Below are 21,720 nucleotides of genomic sequence, written 5' to 3'. Positions count from 1 at the left end.
TAGGGCATATCCCTATACCAAGCAACCACTGAGTCACAAACTATCTGACTTGTTTAATTTTTCTTAGTTGCCAAATAACTATCACAATGAATAAATAAATATATAGAAATGCGATTGGCATTTTTATAATTCAAAGGTATTTTAATGATTTTTAAAATATTTTTTTAGAATAAATTAAAAATATACCTTCTAAGATTTACTTAAAATACAGATTGCTCTTATAGTTCTGAAAATCATGAATGTCTCCTTATTAGAATTGTTTTTATTTAATATAATTAATAGAAAAAATAAAATTTCTAAATACTCTCCTATACAACAATAAAATTGCCTGATTATTAATTGAAATATATTTTTGACAATATTAAATACTGTTAATTGACTTGATAATTTATTAATGAAAGATGTCATTTGTCATGTAATTAGAAACTTGAATGGGCAGTATGTAATTTTTAGAATAACATGAGATAATTCATATTTTAAATAATTCTCAATGAATGTATTTGTAATTTATTTTCTTTTTCTTATTATTTTATTTTATTTTATTTTTAAAGTGGTATACTCACAAGATGAGACAATGAGTGGGACAAATGATTTGTATTGGAGGTAGCATGAGATCATCTATCTCATTCTCTATATCATTGTTTGTTCCATATCCTTTTGAGTATTAATTTGAATGGTATGGCAATATGAAATTGAAATAGATATAAAATAAAAGATGAGACAGAAAATGGGACGGATGATATGTGTCAACGCTTTGAGATCATATGTTTTACTTTTGTATCTGTTTACACCTATTTTTGTAACTCTTCTGTCAATAGAGAATGAAAATTTGCTTATAACATGTGCCAGTGAAGTCAAAATGAAGTCTTCCAATAGTCAAGGGGCTTCGTGGTGTGAAAGACTTGATCATGTGCATCGATTGACTGAGAGAGTCATGAGCTAGTTATCAATTGGTTAATTGGCTTGGTGGACTAATTTATAGGGAACCATATTTGTGAATTGGAAAGCTTTCCTCTGTCGATCATGTTCATTAATTGAAGGTAAATTGTGTGATGATGTGGTTGGAGGTTTAAAAGTGGAGTTTGGTCAAAGATAAAAAGTTTAAAGAAGCAAAGGAGGTTACAAGTAGTTATGGGCCTAAGTAAAATGTTTTCCTCTATCAAAGGTAGTGCTAGAGATCATGGAGGACATGTGGTAGGTTTGTGTGAAGTGCTGGAAAAAGATGAAGAAGTAGTTGCAGCAGTTGGGAAATGATTGGCCAGCAAATTTCAAGGCCCTATCGACAGGTGGTCCAGTCAATTGAGGACACGTGGCTAAGTCCAGGTTGGATAGTTGGCATTAGAAAACAAGGGTCATTAGGGTTTGTGTCTATGGGTTAACATTGGATGGTGGAGCAATTACTGGCAGTGATTGTGGACTTAGTGGACAGTCCTTTAAGAGGAAACATAAACAAATTGGGAGTCTTTCTCTGTCGAGGGAAGGTTAGAAGGGCTTGTAGGCATGTGATAACTTGAAGAAGGGTTAGTTCGACAGACAAAAGAAAAGGTCTAATGTGATTGGAAGACCTAGAAGCTAGGAAGCAGTTGCAGCAATTGCAGATTAAGGAGATCATAGGGGCGTAGGAAAGAAGAAGTATAAAGGCTAAAAATTTGCAGAGAGAGGGGACATCAACAACAACATAACAACTTAGCTTTTAGACTTAGGAGTAATTCAGGTTGTAACTTAGGAGTAGCTTATTGCACTGTAATTCGTACTTGTTGAATGAACATAGGTGATTTCAATTTGAAGTTGCTTTTTGTTTGTTTAATCTACTTTGTTACCATCAATTGATACAAAACAGTTTATTTTTCTCTTGTTTACTTTGTTGCCATCAGTTGATCCAAAGAAGTGCTCATTCTCTTGAGGCATTAGAACCAAAGCCACAATTGCTTGAATTTTCTTATTTAAGTTGTTTAGTTTGATTATTGCTTAGTTGCTGTCGATCTAGGCCCAACATAATTTTTACTAACAAATTTTTGGCACGTCCAGTGGGACATCTTCCTAATTTGGAATAATGACAAGAATTCTAAGGCAATGTGAAATACAAGATGAAATGATTTAGTTTCGAAGGCAAGTGAAGTACAATATGAAATGTTTTGATTATGTGAAGATGAAATGCATTGGCGTGAGAATGAAATTTTATATTTACAAGAAAAAATTGATCATCTTGATTGGTAAAAATTTCAAACAACAGCGCCATTATCATATTATTTGAGGTTAAAAATGCGAAATCATTTTAATAGAGTGATTGGTCAACTTGATGATCAAATTGACCATTTTGAGATTGAAATTCGTCAATGGAGGGAAACAATGAAAATTCTTACAGAAGCCAAAATTTGTGGCTTTTCAATTATTTTTCCTATGCCTTCAAGGGTTGTGAATGAGGAAAAAGTTAATTCATCAGTTGTTATAAGTGAAAAAACAAAAGGTCATGAGAATAAAAATTCCATCGCAGGGGGGTAATTTCACAAAGAAGAAATATTTTTCAGGTTGTCAAAAAATATTTCCAACCCATTAATGTGTGAAAGAAAAAATTAGCCCTTTTTTGAAGATCTCAATTCAAAGAGTGATGCAGACAATGTGGTTAAAAAGTTTGATTGCAAGCCAAATATGGTTGAAAATTATGAACAATCAGATGTTATGAATTTGAAATCTTTGACATTGTTCAAGATGTGATGTATGAGTTTTTATGGCCACCTTATGCTATGGCTTTTGTTATTCAAAATCTTTTTCAGATTTGTGGATCTCACCAAAATTCAATCTTAGTAAAGTGGTTAATGAACCAACATTGTTTGGAAAATATATACATTCAGAAGTATTATGCAAAGACGTATTATAAAATATATACATTGTCCACTTTGGCATATGTATCGTCTTTGACCATCAGACTTCTTGGCCTAAGGCACATATTTTATATATGTTTGTTTGTTGAAGGGCTACCATCAATTTAATTTTGATTTCATAACTCTTCAAGAATTCAAGTAAGTTTCATTCTTAAAGAGTTAGGGGGGCATTGTTTGCATCCATCTTTGTAACTCTTCTATCGATAGGGAATGAAAAGTTGCTTATGACATGTGGTAGAGAAATCAAAATGAAGTCTTCTAGCAGTCAAGGGGCTACGTGCTGTGAAGAACTTCATTATATGCATCAATTGGCTGAGAGGGTCATGAGCTAGTTATCAATTGATTAATTAGCTTAGTGGACTGATTTATAGGGAACCATATTTGTGAATTAGAAAGCTTTCCTCTATCAATCATGCTCATTAATTGAAGGGAAATTGTGTAATGATGTGGCTGGAGGTTTAAAAGTGGAGTTGGGTCAAAGATAAAAAGTTTAAACAAGCAAAGGAGGTTACAAGCAGTTATGGGCCATAGTAAAATGTTTTCCTCTGTCAAAGGTAGTGCTAGAGATCATGGAGGACATGTGGCAGGTTTGTGTGAAGTGCTAGAGAAAGATGAAGAAGTAGTTGCAGCAGTTGGGAAAGGATTGGCCATGAAATTTCAAGGACCTATCGACAGGTAGTCCAGTCAATTGAGGACATGTGGCTAAGTCCAGGTTGGATAATTGGCATCAGAAAACAAGGGTCATCAGGGTTTGTACCTATAGGTTAACATTGGATGGTGGAGAAGTTACTGGCAGTGATCATGGACTTAGTGGACAGTCCTTCAAGAGGAAGCGTGAACAAAGAAGGAGTCTTTCTCTATCAAAGGAAGGTTAGAAGGGCTTGTAGGCATGTGATAACTTGAAGAAGGGGTAGTTCGATAGACAGAAGTGAAGGTCTAATGTGATTGGAAGGCCTAGAAGCCAAGAAGCAGTTGCAGATTGAGGAGATCATGGAGGCGTGGGAAAGAAGAAGTATAAAGGCCAGAAATTTGCAGAGAGAGGGGACATCAACAATAGCATTATTGGGTCTGTGGACCCTGATAAGTACTGTTCACTCAACCCTACAGTTCACTTAAACACTGGGTCCAATGGGGAGTTTGGGGGGGCTTTCCCCCAAGGGGGAGGGGTGTTCGGGAGAGGGGGGGTTTTACCCTCCTGGCCGAAAAGTTTGGGTGCTTTTGTAATTCCTATGTTGCTTCCATGTAACCTTAATTCTATACTTATAAATAGATGAGAGGGCGCATCTTTTAGGTGAAAAAAAGTGTCACACCCCAAAACCAGACATGATTGGCCGTCGTCCACAGGGACTTAGCCCAAGGTACACGTAAGCCCAAACACGAATCCACAAACACATTGAATAACTATACAATAGTCCAGTAATAAATATTTAAAACTCAATCCAGCGACAAGCCACAAATATAAACGGAAAAACCAACCATAATCAATACCATCCAAACTTATGGGATATAAACAGCCCACATATCAAAATAATCTTAAATGAACCTCAATAAAAATAAAAATAAAAATAAAAATAAATATGCACAAACTTGATATAACAATCTAAAACAAAATAAATGAATGTCCTAGAGGTCCATGCAATTGAGTCCCCGCTACACCATGAGTCCACTCTAAGTCCTTCTAACACTTGGAAATAATAAATAACTAAGTCAGCTGATAGCTCAGTGAGTAGCAACATGGATAGTAAATACAGTTTTGAAAATAGGATTCAATTCCAAAATGAGATATATATCACAGAAACTAGATTGGCATACAATTTTGATACAGATAATCTATTTCGAAAAGAAGGTTCCACAGTTCAACGGTCAAGAACATGATAAATGACATTTTCCACTTAAAACAAATTACAACACGAACACCAATAATTTTCTGCGTACCAAGAATAGCAAGTAACATGCCACAAAGTTCCCAAGGCAATAATCCCGTTGGATCCAATATCGAACCAAGAGTCATTCTTGGGGTGGCAACCTGGGCCTTTTCTCTAAGACAATCCAATTGAAGGTCACCTAGCCTAGCCTAGGTCTTTTCCTTACAACCGTTGAGCACTAGAGTCATCACGGCCCAATCCAGATCTATTCCTTAGTGGCCAGAGTCACCACACACAGTGGAATAATTTCCCTGGACTAAAATATACAGATAGTCTCAATAATCAATACACATCGATTTCACAAAACATGGTAGTTCACCATTATAAACATGAGACCATAACAAATAGTTTACAGTATGCCAAGTTTACACATGTTTCAGAAGTAATTTAATTCCATTGATACTATAATAGTATATCAAAACAGTTTAGTCCTGAAATAACAATCTAATTTTTTCAACAGTTCAGGGTAGGAGAACATTTATAAAAATATGGAGCATGCAACTACTCACCTGAAAATGAAATAATATAATTCTCAAACAAAGTATGAATGTCCAACTAGTGCCCTAAACTAAGTATGAAAACTACACGTCACTACTAATTTAAAAATACTAAAGAATAAGAACTAAGTAACCCCAAATTAAAGCACACTAATACGGCTCAACCCAACTCACTGTTACTCTTAAATATTACCTAAGCTCATGTTCTTTGAGGTCTAAAATCACCTAAGACATGGGTTCAAATCGAAACTTAATTAAAAGTAGCTTTAAGATAAAACAGAATTTTAAACAAATTTTTCCAATCTATTCGCTCCTTTGAAAATTAAAAACCCACTCCACACTATTTGAAAAATTCCAAAACCTTCCAGATATCAATTAATATATCTTAAGTTTCAAACCCAATTGGTTTTACTTGATTTGCTTATCAAAATAATTATTTACAATTATTATTTTAGGTTGTAGGTGTATGTATTTTGTGTATATATAAATTGTTAAGAAATCTGAGGAGTTAAATTCATGTATAAAGAATGGGTGTAATTCTTAGTTCAAAAATTGTGCACAAAATCATAAAATTTAAAAATCAAGAAACCATATAAAACGGATGAATTTTGAACTGAAATTTTTACAGTAGATTAATTACATATTGAATTGCATATCAAAATTTTCTAATAATTTTTGGGATTCAAAATCTATATAAACTGGTGCGTTTAAATCTGTCCAGAAAACTGGTGTAAAACAGTAACTTCGAAAGTGTCGTTCTCTTTGGGTATAAATCCGAAAATAATCAAATTAGCGTCATTAGAACCGGTTACGAGTCTATTTTCTTACATTTTTATCCTTGCATTGATTTCTCGTGTATACTAAGAGAACCATTAACTTCTTTAAAGTGTTACAGAAAACAATCTGATTGGTTATAATTAATTGTAAATAATTATTTTGATAAGAAAATCAAGTAAAACCAATTGGGTTTGAAACTTAGGATATATTAGTTGATATTTAGCGGGTTTTGGAATTTTTCAAATAGCGTGGAGTGGGTTTTTAATTTTCAAAGTTAGCGAATAGATTGGGAAAACTTGTTTAAAATTCTGTTTTATCTTAAAGTTACTTTTAATTAAGTTTCGATTTGAACCCATGTCTTGGGTGATTTTAGACCTTGAAGAACATAAGCTTAGGTAATATTTAAGAGTAACGGTGAGTTGGGTTGAGCCGTGTTAGTGCGCTTTAGTTTTGGGTTACTTAGTTCTTATTCTTTAGTATTTTTAAATTAGTAGTGACGTATAGTTTTCATACTTGGTTCAGGGCACTAGTTGGACTTTCATAATCTATTCGAGGATTATATTATTTCATTTTCAGGTGAGTAGTTGCATGCTCCATATTTTTATAAATGTTCCCCTACCTTGAACTATTGGAAAATTAAATTGTTGTTTCAGGACTAAACTGTTTTGATAAATTATTATAGTATCAATGGAATTAAATTACATCTGAAATATGTGTAAACTTGGCATACTATAAACTATTTGTTATGGTCTCATGTTTATAATGGTGAGCTACCATGTTTTGCGAAACCAATGTGTATTGATTATTGGGACCATATGTATATTTTATTCCAGGGAAATTATTCCACTGTATGTGGTGACTCTGGCCACTAGGGAATAGATCCGGGTAGGGCCGTGATGACTCTAATGCTCAACGATTGTAAGGAAAAGACCTAGGCTAGGCTAGGTGACCTTCAATTAAATCGTCTTAGAGAAAAGGCCCAAGTTGCCACTCCGAGGATGACTCTTGGTTCGATATTGGATCCAGCGGGCTTATTGCCTTGAGAACTTTTTGGCATGTTACTTGTTATTCTTGGTACCCAGAAAATTATTGGTGTTCATATTGTAATTTGTTTTAAGTGGAAAATGTCATTTATCATGTTCTTGAGAGACCTGAGTATTTTAACCGTTGAACTATGGAATCTTCTTTTTCAAACAGATTATTTTTATCAAAACTGTATGTCATTCTAGTTTCTGTGATATTTATCTTATTTTGGAATTGAATCCTATTTTTTGAACTGTATTTACTATCCATGTTGGTACTCACTGAGCTATCAGCTGACTTAGTTGTTTATTATTTCCAGGTGTTAGAAGGACTTAGAATGGACTCATGGTGTAGCAGGGACTCAATTGCATGGACCTCTAGGACATTCATTTATTTTGTTTTAAATTGTTATGTCACGTTTGTGCATATTTGTTTTTGTTTTTATTGAGGTTCATTTAGGATTATTTTGATATGTGGGCTATTTATATCTCATAAGTTTGGATGGTATTGATTACGGTTAGTTTTGCTGTTTATACTTGTGGCTTGTCACTGGATTGAGTTTTAAATATTTATTACTAGACTATTGTATAGTTATTCAATGTGTTTGTGGATTCGTGTTTAGGCTTACGTGTGCCTTGGGCTAAGTCCCTGTGCGCCACAGCCGGTCATGCCTAGTTTGGGGTGTGACAAAAAGAGAGTTGTATTTTTTTTTTAATCATAGTAAAAACCGTAACAGCCATGGACGTAGCCCTATTCTGGAGTGAACCACATAAATCCTTATGTTCTTGTGCGTGTGATTTGTTTGATTCATTTTTTTCTTCCTTGTTTGTTATTTCGTATCTCACCAATCTTGGTTTGCAAGAGTCAATTCCTAGCAACTGTGTCAGAGCATTGGTTCGAGTGGTAGCGATGGCTACAAATTGAAGACTATCTATATTAGAAAAAACTATATGAGCCCCTTTTAGGGATGAAACTAGAAAAGATGAAGGATGATGAGTGAACTCTTCTTGATCGCCAAGCGCTAGGTGTTATTCGGCTAAGGTTGTCTCGTAACGTTGCATTTAACATAGTGAAGGAGAAGACTATAGCGGGTCTCATGGCGGCACTCTCAAACATGCACAAAAAGCCCTCTACCTCAAATAAAGTTTATTTGATGCATAGATTGTTTAATCTAAGGATAACAGAAGGTGCTTCAATAGCTGAGCATCTGAACAAATTCAATATTATGGTAACACAATTGAGTTCTGTATCTATCGAATTTGATGATGAGGTTAGGACTTTGATTCTTCTATCTAGTTTGCAAGATAGTTGGAATCGTACTGTAACAGTAGTAAGTAATTCTTCAGGAAAAGAAAAGTTGAATTACAATGATATTCGAGATTTAATTCTGAGTGAAAAGATTAGCAAGAGGGAATTAGAGGAAACATCAGGTTCTGCCCTAAATACAGAAGCTACAGGAAGACCAGTAAGAAAAAAACCCGAACCGCAATAGATCAAAATCCAAACACAGAAGCAAGTCAAGAACTGGAGAGGGATGGAGTTGCTGGAACTGTGGAAAGAAGGGACATCTAAAATGAGCCTGTCCGACATTGAATAAGAACAAAGGTGATCAAAATCAGAAGTCTGCTAATGCTGCAATGGAGGAGATTAATGATACTTTGATCTTGAGTATTGACAGCCTTGTTGAATCTTGGATTTTAGATTCTAGGGCATCATTCCATTCTATTTCATAGAGGAAAATCATGGACAATTACATTAGCGGTGATTTTGGGAAGGTTTATTTGGTTGATGATGAACCTTTGAAGATTATGGATAAAGAGGATGTAACAACTAGGTTACCAAACGGATCTGTTTAGAAGATACAGAATGTCAGACATGTTCCTGGTTTGGAAAAAAAAAAAACTTGGTTTTTGTTGGACAACTTGATGATGAAGGTCATGTTGTAACCTTCATGGGTGGTTTGTGAAAAATCACAAAAGGAGTCATGGTTATTGCTCGTGGTCAAAAAGAAGGCACCCTTTACATGACTACGAACAATAGGGATGCAGTAGCAGTTGTTGGTGAGAAGAAAGACTCAAATCTGTGGCACCAAAGGCTTGGGCATATGAGTCAAAAAGGGATGAAAGTACTTGCATCTAAGGGGAAACTATCAGATTTGAAATCGGTGGATATTGACTTTTGTGAGGATTGTATCTTCAGTAAACAAAAGAGGGTCATTTTTTCAAAGAATGGCAGGAAACCAAAGTCAGAAAAGTTAGACTTGGTTCATACATATGTGTGGCGACTTGAACTAGTTTCATCTCTTGGAGGATCATCATACTATGTTACCTTTATCGATGACTTAACGAAAAAGGTATGGGTTTATTTTTTGATACATAAATCTGAAGTTTATACTACTTTTAAGAAGTGGAAAGCCTTAGTGGAGACTGAAACATGTATGAAAATTAAGTGCTTGAGATCAGATAATGGAGGGGAATATGAGGACAATGAGTTCAAGAAATATTGTGCAGAAAGTGGAATTAGAATGGAGAAGACTGTTCGAAAGACACCTCAATAGAATGGCATTGTAGAATGCATGAATAGAACTCTGAATGAACGTGCTAGAAGTATGAGGATACATGCCAGATTACCAAAGATGTTTTGGGCAGATGCAGTTAACACTGCAGCATATCTGATTAACCGTGGCCCATCTGTTCTATTAGATGAAGAGTTACCAGAAGAAGCTTGGAGCGGTAAAGAGATAAATCTTTCTTTTTTAAAGGTATTTGGTTGTGTTTCATATGTGCATATAGATTCTACTGATAAAAGTAAACTTGATTCAAAATCTGTTAAATGTACTTTTATTGGGTATATGTAGCTCAACTTTTTCGCACCCCTTTTCAGAAGGCGAAATAAGCCTTACAGTATCGGATTCCCGCGGTTCTGAATCTGATCTCACAAGTGCAATGTGAAATAGATAAACACCAAAAAGTCCCAATCCGACAAATCTTTTAGAAAATCGATTTTGAATCAAATTGCCAAAAATGGATTACTTTGCCAGATACAGAGTCGCCACCTAAATATTTTTAGAAAATTTAGGAAACCCATGACTCGTGCCAAAGGCCACGTGTCCATCATCACCAAGATTGTCTCGGTTCGTGAACTTAGGTACGAAAGGGAAAGGTCATAAAATGAGCACCTCCGCTCGCCCGATCAAAGATCGGCCTCTACTAATCATGATATGAATCTTATGTACATTATATGCTCTTGTTCCGGTTTATTAGGCTAGCATTACTATGTGATGCACACACTCACAAGTATAGACTGAATTGCAAGAATTGGAACATTTTATTCATGTTTGTTTTTGAAAATCGTTTCGAAATATGTACCACTTGAAAAAGTGATCACATATAAACATTACTCAAATTATTCTAATTCAGGTAATTAGCCTTCATCCACAGGCATTCAAGCAATTATAGCAATTAAGCACTTAGCCTCATGGCAAGCATGCTAGACATGACAACAATCACACTCATGCGATATGCTAAAGCAATAAAGGCTTACCTAGTACTCTAAGCCAAAAGAGAAATGAGTTTAAAAAAAATGCATGATTCCTCACTATGCAAGATGACTAATGCAACACATGCGATATGCAATTAATAGGCTCAGTCACTAATGTGGCATATTGAAGCAATTTTGATAGTATATGGTCTAAGCACATATTCAAAGACGTATTTAAATGACAATGCAAGTTAGAATGATGAACCGAGCCTCGGTACATGCAATACAAGTGGATGCAAACATGAAGTATGCTAAATAAAACATAATGTCCCTAAACTAACCATCATAAGTTAGTTAAATAAAAGGGAGACAAACGTGGGGTTAGAAGACATACACGTTATTACATTGCGCTCTCACGAAGGAGAGTCCGAATGAATAAACTAGCTAACTAGCTAACTAATTAAAGCTAAGCTAAGCTAAGCTAATTATTACAAAACAAATGAATAAATAGCTAAACTACTTAACTAATTATTACAAACCAAAGTAATTAATTAACTATTCTAGCTAATTAAATATTACAACATCACAACTAGCTAACTACTTTAACTAATTAAATAATTACAACATAAGTGCAATTAAAAGAAGTAAGTAAGCTAAACAATTAAGTACTAAGCCAACCACTTCGCCTCGGGAAGCGAGGGATGTTCATGCGCATGCTCGGTTTCCACCCAAAATGCCATTGTTTTGCCTCCGGAAGGCCTCTGTTGCACAGTAGAAAACTGACACCTTTGCTCACTTCCAGAATAACTCTGCTCTGCTTCAAAAACACACTGCTGAATTTTTCATTAGTGGCCTGCCGGCCATCAAAGGTGGCCTACCGGCCACTAAAAATGGCCTGCCAGCCATTGCTACCCAGTTTATCTTGCTGCAATAGAAAACAAATAAAGCGTGCACATGATGTTTTTAAGGGCTTGTTTGCACAACTCACCCCTCCTTTTCATGAGCAAATCAAGGGAGAGACAAGATTTGATCCATAAACCATCAACTCAAGTAATTTCTTTGCATGATGGCTCATGAACCAAAATGTGCAAGTTCAATAAATACAACAAAATAAGACTCCAACCTCCACCATTTCATGAGTTGATCAAGGAAAGTGGTGACCTTGGAAACTTGAACCATTTCATCACTAATGAGTATGAAATGCCTCAAGTTTCCATGTGTTTAATTAACTTCCGATTGAACACGACAAGTTATTATCTTGCACATTTTTAGTCCCAAGTTTTAATTACTCCATTTTAATTACCTTTCAATTCTTTAATTCATTGAGTCCAATGATGAGTTTAAGTCCTCTAAATGGAAAGAGAGCTCAAACCAAGTGTTGTCTTAGGCATGAAAGAGACATCACACCATTGGTAATGAACCCCCAAAGGGATTAAACCATTAAGCATGACATCTCAATCTCATGCTTTAAACAAGCCACTAGTTTGAACCACTTTCAAAGAAAAGCAAAAGCCAAGAAAAGAAGAAGGTTGCAAAGATGATTAAGAATGATCACAAGTATGGAAAAGCCATAAATAAATGCAATCAACTCAAATAAGATGGTGTCTAAGGCCTAGAACACCAAACTTATGAGGACAATTACACTATAAGAATGCAAAACAAAGCTCAAATGCAACTATCAACCAAAAATAGTGCTAAAACAGTCTAAAATAAGTCATAACTCATGCTGGAATTAAGCTAAAAATAGCTAGACTAATAAGCTAAAACATGGCACAAACTAGGCTAGTAAGCAAGACACAAGGAAGGGAGGCTAACCCCTCCAAATTTAGACTTCAAAACATAATTTTGGCCACTGAAAAAGCTCTAAAAATTAGTGTTTAAAAGCTCAGAAAAAGATGATGCAAGGGTGGGAAACACAAGGGTAAAGGCCTCCAAAACAAGGTACAAAGAAGGGTGAACCACCCCTCAACCTTCAATGGCCTTAAAATCCAAGTTTCAGCCAAAAAATATAGAATTTTTACAACTCAAAAATAGTTGAAAAACAGCAAGAAAAAGAGTAGTTAAAGCAAGCGAATAGGCAAAGCCTTATACCTTTGAAGAGGAAAACCAATTCCAAGCAATAAAACCAAGCAAACACACCCTCTAGAGCACCAACAAGGCTCAATAATACCTCAACTCAAAGATGAAAAGGTTTGGTTAAAAGTATATAGGCAAAGGTTGAAGATTTGTAAGCAAAAGTATAGGAATTTGCTATAGAGAGAGAGAGAGAGGAAAAATTTTGCTCTAAAATTTTTCTAATCTTAAAACATGTGAGGGAGGCCCTCTATATATAGAAAACATGAATTCTCGTCAAGAATATCCAGCCCTACACGTGGGTGAAGATGCATGCATTTGTGCAAACAGCTAGCACAACTGTCACAAAATATCTGCAAAAGAAACTGGTGGCCGACCGGCCATCACTAGTGGTCGGCAAGCCACATCAGTGGTCGACAACCAAGAGTGATGGCCGGCAGCCCAAAAAGGTGGCCGACAGGCCACCAGAAGCTGCAGGCTTGAAGAACCAAGGCTTGGTCCAAGAATGAAGCAACAAGGGTGCAAGGTTTGAAAGGCTCAAAGCTATGGCATTCCGCTGAAGACTTTGAGCACTTGATGAGCATATAGAATCATCATTGAGTGTGCATGCGATGACGTCCAAGTCATAAGGGCCGTAAAAAATAGGGTGTCTACAGTATGACATTGATCAATTTGGTTATCGATTTTGGGATGATAAAAATCAGAAACTAATCAAAAGTGGAGATGTCATATTTAATGAGAAAGTAATGTATAAACATAGGGATAAGTCTGCATTTGAATCTGAATCTACATCTGTTACTTGTCATGAGTATGTTGAGTTAAAAGAGATTAGTGAGAGTGATTTGAATAGTAGGATTCAGAATAATCCTGAAAAACTTATTCCACAAACTGAGCCACATACTCCTACTCCTAATTTGAGACGATCAGAAAGAAAGTCTAAACCTACACATTGTTAGTCTCCATTTTTACATTTTTTGTTGCTGTCTGATGAGGGTGAACCCAAAAGTTATGATAAGGCTTTGCAATTTGATGATTCAATTAAGTGGAAGTCAGCTATGTAGGATGAAATGGATTCACTCATGGCAAACCAGACATAGGAGTTGACTGAATTACCAGTGGGTAAGAAAGCTTTGCACAACAAGTGGGTTTACAAGGTCAAACACGAACATGATGGGAGTAAACGCTAGAAGGTCAGATTGGTTGCAAAGGGATTTCAGCAAAAGGAAGGGGTTGACTACACTAAAATTTTCTCTCTAGTTGTGAAGTTGACCACTATTAGATTGGTGCTGGGAATTGTGGTTGCTAAAGATTTGCATCTTGAGTAGATGGATGTGAAGATGACTTTTTTCCATAGTGATTTGGAGGAGGAAATTTACATGAAGCAACCACAAGGTTTGTTGGCACGTGGCAAAGAAAAGTTTGTATGCAAACTTTGAAAAAACTTGTATGGTTTGAAACAGGCCCCAAGGCAGTGGTACAAGAAGTTTGACGGGTTTATGTGTAGCAACGATTTTATAAGATGTCAAGTAGATCATTGTTATTATTTCAAGAGGTTTGACAAAAGTTATATTATTTTGCTCTTATATGTTGATGGTATGCTTATCGTAGGATCTAGCATTGAAGAGATAAAAAGATTGAAGAAACTTTTGTCCAACCAATTTGAGATGAAGGATCCTAGAGTTGCAAACAAAATCCTTGGTATGAGAATTCACATGGACAAGGCAAATGGTACTTTGAAGTTGTCACAGGCTGAATATGTCAAAAAAAATTTCGAGAGGTTTAGCATGGATGGTGCAAAACCAGTGAGCACTCTATTGGCTAGCCACTTCAGACTTACCAAAAAGTAGTCTCCGAAGACCAAAGAAGAGCAAGCTTACATGGAACGTGTTCCATATGCTTCAGCTATCGGTAGCATAACGTATGCTATGGTTTGTACTAGACCAGACATTGCACAGGCAGTGGGAGTGGTTACTAGGTACATGAGTAATCCAGGCAAACGACATTGGGAGGTAGTGAAGTGGATCCTTAGATACTTGAGTGGTACCACAGACATGGCACTTTGTTTCAGACGAACCGGCATCGAGTTACATGGTTATGCTGATGCAGACTTGGCTGATGATATGGATAACAAAAAAAGTACTACTGGTTATGTTTACACATTAAGTGGTACAACAGTGAGTTGGATTTCACAGTTACATAAGATTGTGGCCTTTTCTACAACATAGGCTGAGTATGTTGCTATTATTAAAGCTAGGAGGGGCATAACTTAGCTACAGAATTTTCTAGTAGAGTTGGGTAAGACGCAAGAGATAAATATTTTGCATAGTGACAGTCAGAGTGCTATTCATCTTACAAAAAATCCGGGTTTTCATTCTAGGACAAAACACATTCAAATGCAATACCATTTCATTCGTTCACTTGTAGATGATGGAGTCTTGTCTCTTGAGAAGATCCAAGGCAATAAGAATCCAGCAGATATGTTGACCAAGACAGTCACCATTGGCAAACTGAAGTTGTGTGCAACTTCAGTTGGTCTTCAAGATTGATGAAGGAAGATCGAGTTGTTGCGACGTTCCTCTATGTGATGAAGATGATGAAGAGCTTGTGTTATCAGGTTCCAAGTGGGAGATTGTTGGGTCTGTGGACTCTGATAAGTATTGTTTACTCAACCCTACTGTTCACTCAAGCACTGGGTCTAATGGAGGGTTTGGGAAGGCCTTTTCCTAAAGGGGGTCTAGGGGGGGTTTACCCCACCGGGCCGAAATTTTTGGGCACTTTAGTAATTGCCATATTGCTTCCATGTAACCCTAATTCTATACTTATAAATAGATAAGGCGAAGCCTCTTTTAGGTGAAAAAAAGAGAGTTGTATTTGTTTCTGATTATAGTGAAAACCGCAACAGCCGTGGACATAGCCCTATTCTGGGGTGAATCACGTAAATCTTTGTGTTCTTTTGTATGTGATTTGTTTGATTCATTTTTTTCTTCCTCATTTGTTATTTCGTGTCTCACCGATCTTGGTTAGGAAGAGTCAACTCCTAACAAACATAACAACTTGGCTTTTAGACTTAGGAGCAGTTCACGTTGTATCTTAGGAGTAGTTTATTCCACTGTAATTCGTACTTGTTGAATGAACATAGGTGATTTTAATTTGAAGTTGCTTTTTGTTTGTTTAATCTACTTTGTTACCATCAGTTGATATAAAACAGTTTATTTTCCTCTTGTTTACTTTGTTGCCATCAACTGATCCAAAGAAGTCATCATTCTCCTGAGGCATTAGAACCAAAACTACAATTGCTTGATTGTTCTTATTTAAGTTGTTCAATTTGAATTATTACTCGGTTGCTGTCGATCTAGGCCTAGCATAATTTTTACTAACAGTATCACAATTTGTTCCATATTCTTTTAGCCATTAATTTTAATAATATAGCAATATGTATGAGACAAAAAATAAGACAAATAGTGGGATAAATGATTTGTGTCATAACATGTGTAAGATCATTTGTCCCAATTTTTGTATCATTGTCTATTCCATATTTTTTTGGCCATTAATTTTAGTGATAGCAGTTGAAGCCCTAGACAACTAAAGTGTTTGGCTAGTGCCCAAGTAGAGGATGGGAATTTTTGTTTTGTTTTTGTTTTTGTATTTTTGTTATATTGTGTGTACATACAAATCAAAATTTTAGGTGAAGCAATCCTTTAGATGCTCTCCCTGCCCATGCTGAATACCCCCAAATGGTTTTGTTGAGTAGGGCCAGGAGTTGGTTTAGGGAATCATGGGGCCTTACTTATTCAAGGGGGACTCGATTTTGAAATGGAATAATTGATAGAATCGATATTTCATAGAAGAATGACCGAGGCCAAAAAATTCACTACAAAAATTTCAACTTTTTGCGACGATAAAATACCGTCGCTAATACTCCTAATGCCGTCGCAAAAACTTTTTGCGACGGCAAAATGACTTTTTGCGACGGCAAGAGAGGGTTGCAATTGGGGGGGTTGCAAAAGAGTTTTTGCGACGGCACAGTCCGTCGCTAATGTTTTTGCGACGGCATTTTTGCCCTTTTGCGACGGCACTTTGTAGTCGCTACTAATGTTTGAAATTTCTTGACTTTTTGCGACGGCACTATTTTACCGTCGCTAAAAATGTTTTTTGAGACGGCAAAAACTGCCGTCGCTAATAGTCTTTTTTTGCAATGGCAAGAACACTGTTTTTGCGACGGTATGGTACCGTCGCAAAAAGTATTAATAATATGAAAATCCCTATTTTTTGCGACAATGTGCTGCTGTCGCAAAAAGTATTAAAAAATAATAAAATTTTATTTTTTGCGACAGTTTAGTGCCGTCACAAAAAATAAAACCTATAACAAATCAATAAAAATAATAAAATTTGGTAAATAATAAAATTTTGTTGCTGTTTTTTTTTTCTTTGTTGGCGTTTTTGCTTTTTGTTTTGGTTATTATTATTATTTTTTTGTCTATTATTAGTTGCTCACAAAAACAGTGTAAGAAATTAAAAATGAAATATGACATCAGATTTTATTATTTTAATTTTTAGACTGTGTTTGATTCATAAATTTGACAAGATTTTCCTTTTCCAATCCCTCTCCAAATTAATGAATCAGACACAGACTTAGTCTCTCATAAAGGAAGCGTGAGAAATTGCAAATGAAGTATGAAATTTTGTTTTTAACTGTATAAGTTGCATGGTCAAAGAAAATCTGAAACTGAAAAGTAGCATTTGGACATCCTTGAAACTGAAAATATGGTCTAAATTCTGATCATGTAAAAAACAAACCAAAACGAAGAGCATGATGTAATACACATCAACACATTACAACATAGACAACTCTTGATCTTATTAGCAATTCCACATACCCTGACCTCAAAACAAAAAAACAAAAAAAAAACAAAACATAAATCCACATCCCCGTGCAGATACATTTGAGTTTTAGATTAGAGATATTGATTATAGGGCATCAAGCCACTTATTTGAGTTATGAACAGCTGCTGCATGTTCACTGCTGAGCCTGCAAGTGAAGATATATATATTGAAGTGTTAGCAGTTTTATTTGATTTTTTTAATTTTTTTTTTCACTATCAAAGCATATCCGAGTGCCATTGGATTTTTATTTAAAGGCATGAGGGGATTACCAGAAAACGTTTCTTGTAGAATTCAACAAGCACTTTGGGTTCACATTTTGTCTATGGATAAGCGTCAATCTTGTTCAGCTCCTGCACATAGATCCGATAATAAGAGATACCATCATTCAAGATATATACAAGAATGAGTTTAGTTTATTAACTCACTTCAATCCATGCTGCTAGTTTTGGTCTTCCTGATGTGATGTCATACTTCAAGGCATCTTCAAAGAAGATTTGAAACCTTTCAATGAATGGAGCATAGGCAATGTCCACCTGTATATCACAAATTTTTACTCATGAATTAGAGGAGGATTTCAAATTAGCCACATGACTGCATCGGTATGCTTGATTTTTAAAACAATTAGTTAAACATATGCTCTCTAAAAATATCATCCACGTCCCATGAAGAAATGAATGCTTGAGAGAACTGAGGATAACCGACAGATCATGGACAAGGCATACCAGACTGAATTGACGAAAGAGAAATATGAGACAAAAATCCACAAGCTAAATAGTAAGTACACATAAGTACATATTTTCAACTACTTCTAAAATATTCCGCATGAAGGCACCATATATTAAACTACTATGAGAAAATTTTAAAAACACAACCATTGCTATTAATTGCTTTAAACCTCCCAGCTTGGGATATTTTGTATGTCACAATCACAGTCACAACATGCCCAAAAGGAAAGTAACTTGAACAATTCCTAGAAGAATCTATATAATTGCACAAATAGATAAGAGAATAAACTTACAGTATAATTTTTAACAAGGATGGTAGTCTCGAGTCCCAATTGATATTCCCTTTTGCAATCATAACAGCAGGAAAACAAATCTAATAAATTGTAATGAAACAAATCCCAAAAGCATACCAAACTATAATGTTATTTCTTCACCTTAAATAGCAAAGGTTCTCTTTGACATCCCTAACAGTCTCAAAGTGAGTGGTGCTATTCATTGCATACCTTCAGAAATGAAAGTTTGGTATTCCAATCAAAGTACAAGTAATTTTTCTGTGAAAGGTTATGCCCATTTTGGCATCTTTCAAATATAATACACTACATATATATTGAGAATAACTGATGTTGACCCTTACCCTCTACGTTGAAGCAAATCAACGAGATAAGAAGTTATATGCCTGCCAGCAACATTCATCCATTTTGTGAGATGAGCAAATGAGTAGCCATCAACAATTGGAACCTAGAGAGAAGATTTAGCCATCAACAACTGGGACTTGGAGAGATTTAGCCAACTTAACAATGGAACTATTAATCAAAACGCATGAAATAATGGAACACAACCAACCCAGTTGATACAGCAAACAACTCTATGGATGCTAATACACAGCAAACCTGAATTGCTTACAAACTTCATGAATTAGCTTCTTTTTTTTTTATTTATTTATTTTTTCCTCTTTGATAAGTATAAGGAAATATCATTAAAGAGGCACCAAAGGGGTTTTGCCCTTATGCAAAATAAAACTTTTATCAACTATACATCAAAGCTATTCAGAATTGTCTACAAAATCTAAAAATTAGTCCAATCACAAAAAATGAACTTCACATTCCAAACATGGATATGATAAAAGAGGAGATTCTACCAGCATCCTTTGGCAGAACAGTTGAGCTCAAGGTCTTTCCAAGAGTTAGTTGTTTTGCTTCTTTTAGCTTTTCCTTGCACCATCTTTCAACAGCTTCTGTCATAGACAACAATATCAAGAGGATATCAGGAAAAATAAGGGGAGCTAATATCATAGACAACAAAAAGATTGTGGGATATATGACTACATAATGGCTAAACCCCAAGTTAGTCCTTCCTAATGGCTTCAAGGAACAAAAAAGTTAAAGAAATTCTCTAAACCCCAAGTTAGTCCTTCCTAATGGCTTCAAAAAAAAAAAAAAATCAAAATCAAGAATTTCAAAACCATGTTAAAAATAAAATAAAACAAAAAAAAATCTAGTAAAAATTTCCTTACATTGCACTCGTGATCTCCATTTTGTTTACTATTTATCTAAACAGAGCTTAAATTTTCATATTGTTACTGCACATCCATCAGCACTCACGCAAGTTCAAAATTGCTACATTTTTTGTTAAAAACTCAATATGGCTTGTAGGGCCCAGAAATACCTTGATAGAGAGTGAATCAACCAATTGATTCCCTCAAACTTGTAGAAATCTGCAAAAAAATTTGAAGAAGATGAAGAATCAACCCATCGATTTCATGATGTATATATATGTATGTATATATATATATATGTATGTATGTGTGTGTGTGTGTGTTGGGAAAACGAAATTGATAGATCTACCATATTTAAGCTAAAGATCTCTGTTATAGATATACCAAATACATACATCGATTTCGTCTTCGATTTTCTCACATATATACGAAATTGATAGATCTACCATAGAACTCCTGCTCTTCATCTTCCTCCTCGACCGTGGGTTTGGGTTTGGGTTTGGGGTGGGGGTAAACTCGAGCGGGAATGGAAAAGGGAGGAGGGGGGGATTAGGGATTTTTGAGATTGGGGATTTTGGGTTTGGGGGTGGGGGAACCCGAGCGGGAATGGAAAAGAGGGGAGGGAATGAAAATTTTTTGGATTTTTTTTTATTTTTTTATTTTCATTATAAATGAATATTTAAATAATAAAACGATTTTTTTTTTTTTTGTAACGGAGGATGCTGTTGCTAAAAAAAATTATTTTTTATTAAAATAATTTTTTTTTTATAGTTAATGAATTTTTTTTTTATTTAGTAAGGTTGAAAATTTATTTGTTTCATATTTATTTTAATGAATAAAAAATTATTATTTTTTATTTGGTAGAAGTAGGGATAATATTTTCTATTAAAATAAAGTTAATTTTTTGTGATCAATGAAAAATATTTTTTTGCGACCTTTTTTTTTTGTTATTAAAAATCAAGAACTAATTTTTTGTGGTAGAGGATAGGAAGTGGCAATAGTGGTGAAGGTGGTGGATAAGAGGTGATAGTGGCGGTGGTACTGATGGTGAAGGAGATAAGTGGTGAAGTTGTGGTAGTGGTAGAGGAGATAGAGTAGCGGTGGTGGAGGAGAGGTAATGGTAGTAGTAGTGGTGGTAATGGAGTGGTAGCGATGGTGGTAGTAATGATAGTTGTAGAGGTGGAGTGACAACAGTGGTAGTAGTGGAATGGCATTTGCAGTTGTGGTAAATGTGGTAGAGAAGATAGGTGGTGAGAGAGAGATGAGTGAGAGACAGATAGAGAAGAGAGATAGAGAGAGAGAGACAGACGGACAAAGACAAAGTGATGAGCGAGAGAGAGACAAAGTGGTCACTAAAAGTGCATTTTCTTGTAGTGGAGAGCTCGGTAAATAGAGAAGAGATTAGGGAGAGAGTGAGCAATATGAACACAGTGGGGGAGAGAGACAAATAGACAAACAGACACATAGAGAGAAAGAGAGAGAGAGAGAGAGAGAGAGAGAAGACTGAGAGACAGACAAACAGACACAGAGAGAGAAAGACAGAGAGAAGAGTGATAAGTGAGAGAGAGATAAAGAGAGAAAGAGATAGAGAGAAACATATCGAAAATAGAGAGAAACAAGAGATGAGAGAGATATATAGAAAGAGAGCGAAAAGAGATGAACGAGAGAGAGAATAGAAAAATAGAGAGAGAGAGAAGAGAGATGAGCGAGAGAGACGGAGAGAGAGAGAAAAAGAGAGATGAGTGAGAGAGAACGAGAAGAGTGGTGGTAGTTGAATGGCATTTGCAGTAGTGGTAAATGTGGTAGAAAAGATGGGTAGTGAGAGAGAGAGAGACGAGTGAGAGACGAATAGAGAAAAGAGATAGAGAGACAGAGAAAGAGATAGAGTGATGAGCGAAAGAGAGAGATAGACAAAGTGGTTGCTAAAAGTGTATTTTCTTATAGTGGATTGATAAATCG

General features: G+C 35.5%; 1 long non-coding RNA gene and 1 pseudogene across 1 annotated transcript; one reads left to right on the top strand and one right to left on the bottom strand.

Moving 5' to 3' along the window:
- Nucleotides 1–14,534: 14,534 nt before the first annotated feature.
- On the top strand, nt 14,535–15,384 carry LOC145802115 (secreted RxLR effector protein 161 pseudogene; annotated as a pseudogene).
- A 2,063-nt stretch (nt 15,385–17,447) lies between these two features.
- Nucleotides 17,448–18,087, bottom strand: LOC114302234 (uncharacterized). Its single transcript, XR_014328123.1, has 3 exons — nt 17,967–18,087; nt 17,811–17,891; nt 17,448–17,686 (listed from the first exon to the last, which is right to left on the bottom strand). It is a non-coding gene; the product is annotated as an uncharacterized LOC114302234 (long non-coding RNA).
- Nucleotides 18,088–21,720: the final 3,633 nt, after the last annotated feature.

Source organism: Camellia sinensis, chromosome 1 (genome assembly GCF_055761805.1).
Source record: "Camellia sinensis isolate YWXY chromosome 1, ASM5576180v1, whole genome shotgun sequence".
Lineage (NCBI taxonomy): Eukaryota > Viridiplantae > Streptophyta > Magnoliopsida > Ericales > Theaceae > Camellia > Camellia sinensis.
The sequence above is the reverse complement of the archived record's forward strand: the minus strand, read 5'-3'. Positions and strand labels throughout refer to the sequence as shown.